This window comes from Triturus cristatus, chromosome 10 (genome assembly GCF_964204655.1).
Source record: "Triturus cristatus chromosome 10, aTriCri1.1, whole genome shotgun sequence".
Classification (NCBI taxonomy): Eukaryota; Metazoa; Chordata; class Amphibia; order Caudata; family Salamandridae; genus Triturus; species Triturus cristatus.
The window spans coordinates 896,453,302-896,459,750 of record NC_140593.1 but is presented as its reverse complement, the minus strand read 5'-3'; the positions used below and the strand labels follow the sequence as shown (position 1 = coordinate 896,459,750).

The 6,449-nt window shown below is 46.3% G+C and overlaps 1 pseudogene; it reads left to right on the top strand.

Moving 5' to 3' along the window:
- The first annotated feature begins 1,981 nt into the window (after nt 1-1,981).
- LOC146796199 (uncharacterized) lies at nt 1,982-2,865 on the top strand (annotated as a pseudogene).
- Nucleotides 2,866-6,449: the final 3,584 nt, after the last annotated feature.

Genomic DNA, 6,449 nt, shown 5'->3' with positions numbered 1-6,449 from the left:
CACTCTTTTTTTTCTGAGTGAAACACACAAAATGGCGGCCGCCGCTTCCTGGTTTCGGCCGATTCGAATGTTTACTAAGATCTAACAACCAATCAGAATCGCGCACGCCACCGTACACGTACGGTAAGCTTACGGTAAGCGTACCGTAAGCTGGCTCAGATATATATATTGATTTAAAGGCTATTTTCTCAGAATCTACTGAACAGATTTACACCAAACCTACAAAAGGCACTTCCTTGACCTGAGGACTACCTCTCTGCCAAATTTCTAGTAATTCTGTTCAGCCGTTCGGGCTGTAGCCCTGTCTAAAGGTCCTATGGAAAAATGCATGGGAAAAACGCGTTTTGGGACCCCCCTTTTATCTCAGCCCCCGCTTGACGAATCCCCCCGAGACTTTCAGGGTAGGAGCGGAGCGTAGCGCCCCACCTATTTTGAGAAATTCGCGAGGATTCGTCGACCGGTGCCAAAGTTATTCAAAATAGAATGTTGCGGATTTCCTATGGAAAAGGGGTCCTAACTATAACTACCTACTGGCGACCGCCAGTAGGTAATATACATATATATAGCATGGGAAACACCAACACAGTCAGGCGGTGAGAGAGGGGGGAGTGGTGGCGAGCAGAAACAAAAGGACACGTAACAGTGTAGTCAGCCCGTCCCTCTAATGAGATATGAGACCAGATCTTACTATTGGACACCAGTGAAATCTACAACTAAGAATGAGATACGAGCACATAAAATACACTTTTGTACTGTGGGGGAACCCTTCTAGTCCATTCAAGGACCCTCTGATGGGCCCAGTAAACTATACACCCTGAGTGGATCTTTAATAACTATGCACAAAAATCACCCATTTGCATAAGTTTTCTTTTTTCTCTGTTATTCCTTTTTTGTTTGAACAATGGTTGTGGAAAGTTGTTTATTCTTCACAATACAAAGGCAAACACTATGTAAAAGAATAAATATTGATGGCTATTCACCTAGAAAATAATGGATAGAATGTGAATCGCAATGAAGACTAAATATTTATCTGTTAGAAATTGAGCTACGCCAATAGACGACATTCCACTGTTAAGGTCGGTATATGTATGGAATAAGAAATACACTTTATGTACCTGAATAGACATGATCTGATATAATATAGTAAGGTACAAGCCAACTGGATCTGAAGACATAATAGAAATTATGTAAACAGTACTGTTATATATCAAATGCCAATCAAAATATGTTTTTTTTTTTTGAATAGTGATACTAGAATTCCCCGTGGAACCTGACTCTTCCGTCATCCTTACTAACATACCCAAAGATGCCAAGTACTTCTCAGTCATAGACTTAAAAAATGCATTCTTTAGTATTCCACTGCACCAAGACAGTCACTACTTGACTGCATTTTCATTTTGTGGCTCCCAGAACCTCCATTCTTGTTTACCCCAGGGGCACTGTGAGTCCCCCAGTGTCTTTAACAGAACAGTTAAAAATGACCTTACTGATTTTCAAAGTGACAGCACAATACTACAGTATGTCGATGATTTACTGATCTGTAGTGCCACTGAAGAACAGTGCGTGTCTTTACTTTGCACCCTGCCCAACGAGGCTACAAAGTTGACGGAGACAAATTACAATATTGTCAGTAAGAAGTCCCTTATTTGGGACAATTGCTGTCGGACTCAGGCCGCCGAGTTACACCCAAAAGAGCATCATTAATTAGACAGATGACAGAGCCTGAAACAGTGAAGGGAATGCAAACAAAAATTCTTGGGCTTATGTGTTTATGTCAGACAATGGGTTTTTGACCATAGCACCCTAAAAGCTCCTTTGCTCACATCCATCAAACATGCAAAGACACAGAAGGACAGAATAACATGGACTGCAGAAATGCGGGAAACATTTCACAAATTAAAGGCAGAGATAACAAATGCACCAGTGTTAGGGACACCAGACTAAAGATGTTTTCCTTTTTTGCCACTGAAGTGGCCAAGTGATGGCAGCTGTTCTCCCCCAGAAGAATCCTTTAGGCCACAAACCAATTGCTTACTTTAATGGCCTTCTTGATTCTGTTATGAAAGGCCATTACCCCTGTGAGCAAGCGCTGGCCACAGCAGCCTTTGCAGTTGAGAAAAGTGCTCCCATTGTCATGGGTGCACCTTTAACGCTGTATGCCGAACATACAGTGTTTGCAATAATTCAGAAGGCCAAGACGACATTAACAACACAGAGAGTATCAGGCTATGAGATAATATTATCATTACCATCTCTCAAGGTAGTCAAGTGTCACACAGTTGGCCCTGCCACTTTGTTTGCACACCCTATTGAAGATACTGATGATGACCCACATGACTGTGCAACATATGCTCCAGATGAGTGTAGTCAAGCAAGAGAAGACCCTATTCCAGGTAGTGTTGTATATTTTGTAGATAGATACTCCACAATAGATCAGGAAAGGAAATACGACATACAGAGGCAGCAGTGGTCAGAGCCAAGCAGCATGATTCTTCAGATACTTTATATATAACAGAACAGATAACTTTGCCATCTCATTATTCTGCTCAAGCTGCTGAGCTAGTAGCACTGGTGGCAGCCCTTAAACAGGGGGAAGGAGAAATAATTACAGTGTATTCTAATTCCGCCTATGTCATTACAACAGTGGATTCCAACATTATGCGGTGGAGCAAACGGGGATTCCTAAAATCTGATGGAAGCCCTGTCATGCATCGCCCTCTTTTAGAGGACCTGATTGAAGCTTTAGCTTTGCCACATGCAGTTGCAGTAATAAAGTGTGTAGCTCATACAAATTCCCAAGACTTTGTGTATGTGGAAATGCTTTGGCTGATTGGGCAGCCAAGAAAGCAGCCAAACTCCCTCTAAACAATGCACCAGCCACAATTTTATTGACAACTGACAAAGTGGCTAGCGATACAGATGCACCTTATGATCCACTGGACCCTTCCAGGCATTATACAGAGACAGCTCACCTGCATCTAAGAGAGATACAAGAAAGTGCTCCAGAACATTGTGACAGGTTCGACGGGCCTCATGACGGGGATAGGGACAGTGACCCTCTATCTTCGTTGCACGATCAGGACTGGCCCTTTAAGGAAGACGCGGACTCTGAGGAGGCGGAGTTGGCCCCCGTGACGTCAGCCTTTGTCGACCTATCCTTGGTCTCACCATCCTTGAAGAGGGACGACCCGGAAGACGCCAGCGCGAAAGCCGTGAATACCGAAGAAGAGACGAGCGAGAAGTCCGGAGAGCGGAGGAAAAAGGCGCAAGTCCGGGACGACGAAGCGAACCCCGGGAACAGAGCGGAATCATCAGGAGGAGGGCCAGCCAGGAGGCCAAGGACACCGCGCATCGCCCAGCCGCACTTCAGGAGAAGTGTGGCTACCCGAGGTATGAAGGAGAATCCGGGGGTTGTTCTCATTGAAAGGGGGAAGCGGGTGAATTGCGGAAGGGACATCCCAGGGGGAACTAGGTGCATGCCTAAGTAGGTTCTCTCTCCGTAGGGAAACGTGTACAACCTGTCACATTTGGTGGTGGTCTCTGGTGAACTCGCAATTCCCGCACTCCCGCTCCTAAACGTATAAGTAGATCCCACGAGTATCCCCCTAAAGCCCTATTCTTTTTTTTTGTTTATTTTATGACATCGCTTCCACTGCTGGCCGTGAGGAAACACCGGAGGGCACGAGAAGTCGGGGAAGAGAAAGGAAACCGGCAAGAAAGAAGACCCGGATGGGATCTACCCGGACCGTTGTATTCTGTTTCTACCTGCCTTAAATAAACCACCTTCGTAAACTCGCCATTGTATTGGCTCCTTCCCTTCTTGTCCCTTCAACCGGGTGACAAGTGGCGAGCCAGATAGGAGGACTCCGTTAGTTCAAAATGGAGAACCTGTTAAGTCAAATGAGGGAAGGACAAGCCAAATTGGAATGGGACATTGAACAGTCCACTAATCAAGCCGACCAAGACAGGTTAACTTTCTCCACCGCCATCCAGACGCAAGCCGACAGCCTCTCGAAATTGGCTGAAGCTCAGACACAGTTGTTGGCCAACCTCAGCCACTTCATAAATACGTCCCAGGAGATGACCCCTTAACCTTCTTTTTGAACTTCGAGAGAGCCGCTAGGGCCAGTGCATGGCCTGGAGAGAGATGGCCATTCTATTTAGCTCCCCTACTGACGGGCAAAGCCCAAGCTGCGTATCAACTAGCCAATAGAGATGGGACAGGCACTTACGGACACATTAAGCAGTTTGTGTTAGATAGGTTAGGGGTGGACGATGAAAGTCATAGATTGAGGTTCCGCCAAGAAAGGGGTACCCCAGGAGACCCACCAAGAACTCTCTTCTTTAAACTCAAAGATGCGGCGGATAGGTGGTTGAAGCCATCGGAGTCCACAATGGAAGAAGTTATGAACAAGGTCTATCTAGAGCAGTTCCTAGAGGCGCTGCCCTATGGAACCCAAAGGTGGCTCAGACAACATGCGGGACTGACTCTAGAACAAGCCATTGAGATGGCTACTTCCTATTCTCGAGCCCAATCCCGGTATACAGCAAAAGAAGTAGATAAAACGAGCAAACCCACCTCTCTTCTGAAATCCGAGAAAAGGAGTTGTAAGATTCCCCTTGATATTCCTCCACGAACCAGAACCCTTAAGCTCGAGAGTCAAGTAGCTACGGGGCCACAATGTTACGAATGTGGAGAGTGGGGACATATATCCCGATACTGTCGCAAAAGAAAAGAAAAAGGAGAGGACGAACCAATGGATGTAGGATATGTACCCCGAACTATCCTCTATGCTCGCGAAACAGGACCCGCATTTTATGTAAGTCTTCTTCTAAATAACACTCCCATTAGGGCACTATTGGACTCAGGGTGTAGACACTCTGTGGTAAAAGAGGGCCAGGTTCCTTCCTCTTCTCTGTTGCCAGGGCGCACTGTTGGGATACGATGTGTACACGGGGACGTCAAAAGCTATCCTGTAGCCCGGGTAACCCTCACTACCACCCAGGGGGATAAGGTACAGTGTGAATTAGGAGTTCTGACAGAGCTGCCAGAGTCCCTTATTATAGGAACCGATAACCCTTGCTTCACAAGTCTTATGGCTAGGGCCCTCAAGGACGCAGGGCTTCCACAGGCAGGACTCCTAATAACCGAACCATGGGCCACCGACACCCACTTTAGAACAGCCCAGCTAAATGATGCCAATCTGGTTCCCGCTTGGCAGGACGCTCAAAAAAATAAAAATGTGAGGGCATTAAGCTACCCTTGTTTTATTGAGAAAAAGGGACTCCTGTATAGGTTAGGGAGTGAAAAGGCACCTCCCCAACTGATAGTACCTACTGATTTCAGGGAGCAAATCATGTTTTTTGCTCATGCCCACCTATTGGCCGGCCATTCGGGCACAGAAAAAACCACTGAGTCCATTGTTCAAAACTTTTTTTGGCCTGGGATATACGCACAAGTCAAGAAATATTGTCAGGAATGTAGTATTTGCCAAAAACGGAACCCGTATCTACCATCCAAGGTTCCTTTGGTACCCATGCCCATTATTGGGAGGCCGTTTGACAGGGTAGGGGTAGACATAGTGGGGCCCCTCCCTAAATCAACAAGAGGATACCAATATGTCATGGTGGTGGTAGACTACGCTACTCGTTATCCGGAGGCGTTTCCATTAAAAGCAGCCACCTCGGCAGCAATAGCCCAACATCTGGTGGAACTTTTCACCAGAATGGGGTTTCCAAGGGAACTGGTCACCGATCAAGGCCCACCCTTTGTTTCACGATTGCTGAAGCAAGTCTGTGGATTGTTGCACATAAAACATCTTCGCACGTCGGTTTACCACCCTCAAACCGACGGGCTGGTAGAACGTTACAATGGGTCCATAAAAACAACTCTACGGAAACTACTAACCGGGGACGGAAAGCAATGGGATCAACTCCTTCCATTAGCGTTGTTTGTACTACGAAGCCAGGTCCAGAGCAGTCTGGGTGCCTCCCCATTCGAGCTCCTATTTGGTCGGAAACCCCGTACCCTCCTAGAAATCACGAGGGATAGTTGGGAACAGGAAGGGGCTCAGGATGCCCAAGACTTGCTTGACTATTCCAACCAATTGAAAACCCGACTACACAAACTTAGGATTTTGTCTCAGGAAACCCTAGAAAAGGCCCAACAGAAGCAAAAACATTTTTATGACAGAGGAAAAAAATGGAGGTACTTGGATGTGGGTGATTGGGCCCTTGTTCTCCTACCCTCTTCGACTCACAAACTGAGGAAGGAGTGGTAAGGCCCATATCAAGTCAAGCGGTCTATAGGGAAAACTACTTATGAAATACAGTTGACACCTTCCAGATCCCAAATATACCACATTAATATTCTAAAAAAATGGTTAGGTCCTCCTCCCTCCTCTACCCAACCTGTAGCAACCGCCATTGCCGTCAATACCCCTGAGTCT